Source organism: Apium graveolens, chromosome 3 (assembly GCF_009905375.1).
Source record: "Apium graveolens cultivar Ventura chromosome 3, ASM990537v1, whole genome shotgun sequence".
In the NCBI taxonomy this organism is placed as follows: Eukaryota; Viridiplantae; Streptophyta; class Magnoliopsida; order Apiales; family Apiaceae; genus Apium; species Apium graveolens.
Window position 1 is genome coordinate 75,202,529 of NC_133649.1, and position 6,791 is coordinate 75,209,319.

A 6,791-nucleotide genomic window follows, 5' to 3' on the forward strand; every position below is an offset into this window, starting at 1 on the left:
CTTACGATAATAGATCGTATGTCAGTATCGAGATATCGCCTTATGAGATCCTTGAGAGAACACAATGTCGATCTCCCTTATGTTAGGACGAAGTTGTAGAGCGCAAGATGCTCGGACCCGCAGTAGTCCAAAGGACCAAGGATATAATAGATTTAATCAGAGGACGGCTGGTAGTAGCCCAAAATGGACATAAGAAGTATGTTGATTTGACACGAAAGGACAAAGAATAGGAAGTAGGGGACCTAGTGCTGTTATAGGTATTCCCTTAGAAAGGATGGATAAGGTTCGGAAAGAAAGGAAAGCTAAGCCCACGAATTATTGGACCCTTGAATATATTAAGACGTATTTGGATATTAGCATATGAGCTAGCCCTACCCCCGAACATTTAGCAAGTTCATAACGTGTTCCACGTATCAATGTTAAGGAAGTGTAATTCGGATGCCAGACAAATAGGGGCATATGAGCGCATAGACATGCAACCAGACGTAACCTATATAGAGCAACCAGGAAGGGTTATAGATTGAAAAGGAACAAGTGCTTAGGAGAAGGGTTATCAAACTAGTCAGAGTTTGATGGTAGAACCACAATGTAGAAAAATTTACTTGAGAGTTAGAAAGTGCAATGCTAAGAGAGCATCCCTATTCATTTTCTATCCAATTCCGGGACGGAATCCTTTTAAGGAGGGGAGACTGTAATAACCCCAATTTTTGGAATTTTTGAATCACGGATGAATAGTAACTTTTGCTGATGATGCTGATTAAGGAAAATTATCAGACCACGCTATATAGGAGTACTGTTATGGAAATTTTAAGATCGTATTAGTATTCCATAAAGTAAATAAGTGTATGTAAAGATCGTCAGAATCCAAATCCGAACACTTTAATTTTTCCCGAAAATCCACCAGATACCGAAAGAATTGAGTATAAGGTAACATGATAAAAAAGATTTAAATTCAAGGATTTTTAGAGAGGATCATAAAAGGAATATAAAATATTGAGAAAGGTTTAGGGGAACCTAAGTAATAAGATCCCAAGTATGATCCCTCAAACGATAAACGAGAACGAAAGTTAAGCGAACCGTATAACAGATAAGTGGTCATTAGCCAAGTAATTAGGGGTTAATTAAAGAGGTTAGTGGATGATGATGTCATCACACCAACAAGAAGAAGACAAGTGTAAGAGGATGATATGAGAAAGATGACATATGCATGGTGACATAAGCATGACAAATTGAGGGATTGGTTGGTTGATTGTGAGCCACACAATTTTTACCATGGTAACAATCTAATTAACAACAAAAGGAAGTAACCAAGCTAAACACCACACAAATTATTTAATCAAACTAGAAACATTTTTACTTCACTTTTTCTTCCCTTGCTCTCGGCCAAAACCAGAGCAGAAACTTAAAACTATCATATCTCCTTCAATACTCACTCAAATGTTGTGTTCTATAGGTCGTTGGAAAGGTATTGAGATGACCTCTTGTTCACAACTCTCATCCAAATAAGCAAGGTAAGACCCTCATTTTTACAGTTCTTTAAATCGGACTTTTACAAACTTCAAAACCTAACTTTGTGTTCATGATTTCTTTGGAAAGATCAAGCTTGTAGGAAGTTAGATTAAGGCTCCCTAAGGCTTCCTAGCAACTTAACACCTACCAAGGAAGGTATCAACTTCAAACCCTAGCTTTGATTTTATGATTCCATTAAGTTTTATTGAAGCATTGTTAGTATTAAGGCTTGATCTTTGATTATAAGTAGTTTTGGTGGATTTGTATTGGTTTTGAATATTGGGTCTTTGATTGGTTGGATAAATTGGTAAAACTTGGAGTTGGGGACTGAGTTTATAGTATGATGGTTGAATATTGTTGTATTGGTGGTTGTGAGTGAATTGATGATAATTTAGAGTGTTAATTAAATTGGAAATCGCGTAAACATAAACGTCATAATGCCCGATTTTCCTTAACTGTTCTGTTCTTAACTTTAGGACCCGTGAACTCACTGAAAGATTTTAAACTTTGACATGTTTAGATATTTCATGTTACGAGCTTCGTTTTGATATGTGGTTCGCTTGAATCCGATGTACGGTTTAGGAGAAACGACCGTTTTATGTAACGGCGTTTCGCGAACAAACCATTACCCCTCGCCTTACTTTGAAATCTTGGTTAAGGCCCTTAAATGACTAATTGGAGTATGAAAAAATTATGTAAAGTGGACTAGGCAGTTGGTAGGGTATTCGCGAAAGCGTCGCCTTAAAATTCGTAATGGTTAATTTATTAAAAATGGTGGAGCGAGGGTACTCGAACGACTTATGTGATTTGTTAAGCGTAGAAATGACCATAAGCAAACATTAGGGTTCAACTAGTTAAAGTCTAGTTTCTTAAGCGACCGTGGTTTAATTCTGGCTTATGTTGTTTTTCATAGGTTACCGGACCCACTCTAAGCTTAAGTCTACCCCAGAGCACTCAGGCAAGTTTTATACCCGTTATACTATTGTTGTGATGTAAATATATGTATATGCATTATCTTGTGATAAATGCATGATTGTTATTAGCAAATCTTGCGATATATTGGAGCATGTAATATGGTATATATGCATGTCTGTTTCGTAATCTTGTTATCTAATTTTTGATTCAATTGCTTATAAGTTGCATAATACCTATGCTAGAGATAAGCAATTGTTGCGTATACCCTTAGTATAGGGGACCCAAAGGTTAACATTTTCTAAACCGGGAGTCGATGTTCCCGAGTATATTATATATATTTTTACAATATATAGATATAGTTTTCAAAACTATTAATCGAATAAGGTTTATTCGATAACTTTATTTTAATTAATGAATATTATTTTTGAATATTCATTCGAGGACTTATGACACGTTTATTTTATTTAATGAATATTATTTTGAATACTCATTCGAGGACTTAAGACTCCGTTTATTTTATTTAATGAATATTATTTTGAATATTCATTCGAGGGCTTATGACTCCGCTTCTTTTATTAAATAATATTCTTTATTTTATTAAAGAATAATGTTTCGATAATCAAACTTATTTTCGATTATTCAAATAAAGATTGTACTTTCGTATAAGTATATCTTTGGTTATTTATTATTCATTTCAAGAATGAGTTTTAAAACTTCTACTTCAAATTATTTTTATAAAGATTATCCTTATGGGAATATTATTTAAATAATAATATTCAGATATTTTCTAATATATCGGGACTGATTCATTTCATTAAATCAGCATTACTCCAAACATTCTTAAAAATGTTTTCGAGTCTTCAAAATGATTTTTAAAAGTTAGAGCGGATCCCAAAACTCATTTTTATATTTAAGATCTTCCTTTCGAAGGGGATTTAAATACTCGCTCAAAGCCTGAGGTATCCGGCTCAGTGATGTATTTTACATTCGCAACGAGGTTGTTGTTTTGAGAAAACATCTTGATTACTTGCCCATCGTTCGGGAAGTAAGTTCATCTAATTGAGTCGGCATAAGCAACATGGGCTCAGAGGGCGTCCATGAAAGTGTAAGTGGCTCAATGGGAGTCCATCAATACGTAAGTGGCTGAGTGGTAGTCCATCATAGGTCCTAATGCGGCCAGGGTGATGACCGGTGGGGAATTCCTTCATCTACTAGTAGAAAAGGTTACGTATTGGTATCTTTGCCTGATCAGCAAGATATCAGGTTTATGCCAAGGTTTTCTCCTTTCCAAATTCATTGGATATTGCAACTCTGTTTATAATTTTCATAACAGAGGTTTTCAAGGAGTGTATGAAATGTATATATAGGTGTATATATATATCGGGACTTAATGAAGTATCTCGTAACTTCATTATTTATAATAATATTTCAAAGATTGAATCTATTCAAATCTTATCTTGTAGTCTCATCTATGTGATGAACTTTTAAAGCGGATTATACCTTGAATGTGGTAGTTCAAGTAGTATTTGGGAAAGATATAGTATATTGGAGTATCTTTTAACTTCATCTTTTCAACTTATATCTAGTTAATGATTATCTTATGCATGACAAAGATTTTCAGAAAAACGTTGAGACAAGGTTAGATATATAAGATCACTTTACAACGATATTTTATACAATTATAAACTAGAACCATGTGTATATTCTGCATGGCAGAGGATTTCAAAGATTTTGAAAAGTATATATACATATATACTAAATATTTTGCGACTTGGTCGCATTAAGAGGTCAAGCTTGGTTCAATTCTTCTTGACCAAGACTTTCATGAGTGCTATGAGAATGCTCATATATTGTTAATCATTATACATATTATTTTGGTGGGCTTGTTGCTTACCCTTGCTTTCTTCTTTCATCACACAACAACAGATAGAAAAGATGAACAGGATCAAGCTCCCAATTCGCGAGCGGATAGGAAATGTTCAGCAGTTTCCTGTCGGCGTTGATGCCACCGTAGCTGAGGTAGGAACTACCAATAGGCTAGGTTTTCAACTATTGATTTACCAGACTTATGTATATTATGAATTGTAATAATGGCAAGGAATATGTAAATTATTCAGAAACCCTTTTGAGGTGTAATGACTTATAATTGTGGAATAAAATGACTTGTGTTATTTGTGGTATTCATCTCTGAGACTATAACTTGTGGTGTGTGTGTGTGTACATTGTGGGATCACAGTACGCAGTAGTTGGTTGACTGTTAAGATTAAGTATTGATAAGGGAAATGGAACTCGTGACAACCCGAATCCCCGACCCCTGATTTGCGGGTGTTACATGTTTTCTAGTATTTTTGCATTTCAGGCATTATTCTAAGAATCAGGTGAATTAGCATTATTTTGATGCTAATATGGTGTTAGGATGGTGTCCAAAGAATAAAGCTCAGGAAGCCAACTCAATTGCAGCAAGAATTAAAGAAAGAAGAAGTTTTTCCAGAAGCAGGCGCACCCGCGCCCAAACAACATGAGGACAGCGCGCGCGCAGCGCGCCCGCGCTGATGAAGCGGGATCCTAATTCTATTTAAATTCTAATTGGGAGGACTTCTACTTGCATGGGTTGCTATATATACTTAAATAAAGGACATTTTCCAAGAGGGGGGACGTACCAGAGCACAAGGAGAGCCGTAAGAGGACCATGTTAGCACGATTCAATGAAGACGAAGAAGATCTTATTTTTACTTGTGAATCTTTTTTCTAAGTTATAACTTGGATGCTAGTTTTCTTATTCATGAACCTTACTCTTGTTTCATACTTGGTTTTATTATTTATTCAGTATAAAGACTATATTTATTATACCATGCTTTCATCAGAACCCTCGTTGATGATGAGTCCGATTATGGGCTAATCGTTATCATGGGTATCTAGCGGATTTACTTTTGGATTTCTTTAGTTAAATTGTTTCGATACCTTAGTGTGTGGTGATTGTATGATAACCTTGTATTGGTTGTGCTTATTCATCTTATGAGCGTCGCGAACTTATAAGATAGCGTGTTAATCTTTAATGAAGCGACAGTGAATTTAAGGATTTAGAACTTGCCATGCTTGCATAGGTTCATGTGTTATTGTTATGCATGATTCGTAGGTAATTTTAACCATCTTAGTTGCCCTATGTAATCATGATAGATAACTTATGCTTTAAACCTTTATGTTGTCAAATTCCATAGACATATAGGGTCTCAATATAATTGGTGTATATTCAGCTTCTATCTCTTTTATGGATGCTTGGTAGTATGTTATTTGTGTAACGAAAGTTGGCGTTTAGCAGTTTCGTGTTATCTGATTAGTGTTATCACCAGTGCATGCTAAGGTTAAGAACAATAAGGCTATTGAATGAAGTATTTAATGAAGTTAAAATCCCATGTTTGTCTCATATAATATACAACTCTCCTTACTTTCTTAGTTATAATTATTAGTTAATCATAGTTATAACCAAAACCCCAATTTGTTATCGTCTTAGCATTGGATAATAACCATATCATCGGTGCATATGTGCATAAATTACATAGTTAACCAAAGCCAGTCTCTGTTGCAACGAACTAGAAATAATTCTATATTACTTGCGAACGCGTATACTTGCGTGAATTATTAGCGCGTGTTTAGCCCTAACAAGTTTTTAGCGCCGCTACCGGGGACTCTCTCAGCCCAAGATCAATGATATTCAGTCAAGCATCATCAGACCAGCCATTTTGGCTAACGCTTTTGAGATCAAGTCAAGCATGATTCAGATGATACAGAACTCAGTTCAGTTTGGGGGTTCTCCTACAGAAGACCCCAACATGCACATCCGGGATTTTATCGAGATCCGCGACACTTTTAAGTTCAATGGTGTGACTGAAGATGCCATCAAGCTGCGACTTTTCCCATTCTCTCTGAGGGATAAAGCAAAGTGTTGGTTACATTCTCTACCACCAGGGTCTATCACCATGTGGGAGGATCTTGCTCAAAAGTTTCTCACTAAATTCTTTCCTATGGCGAAGACTACTGCTATCAGGAATGCTCTTACTGAGTTTGCTCAGCAAACTGGAGAATCTCTCTGTGAGGCTTGGGATCGTTATAAGGAGATGCTAAGGAAGTACCCATACCATGGAATGCCTGATTGGATGATTATAAACTGTTTTTTATAATGGATTGGGTGCTACTTCTAGACCCATGCTCGATGCAGCATCTGGAGGAGCCTTGTGGGCTAAGAGCTACAATGAAGCTTATGAATTAATTGAACTGATGACTGCTAATGAATACCAGAATCCTTCTCAAAGGCTAACTCAGGGTAAAGTATCAGGAATTCTAGAGTTGGATGCAACAACTGATATAGC

At 35.8% G+C, this 6,791-nt stretch overlaps 1 non-coding gene across 1 annotated transcript; it reads right to left on the reverse strand.

Annotated features, from left to right (window-relative positions):
• Window positions 1-6,461: 6,461 nt before the first annotated feature.
• LOC141716545 (small nucleolar RNA R71) lies at window positions 6,462-6,568 on the reverse strand. The gene has a single exon (XR_012573251.1). It is a non-coding gene; the product is annotated as a small nucleolar RNA R71 (small nucleolar RNA).
• Between the last annotated feature and the right edge of the window lie 223 nt (window positions 6,569-6,791).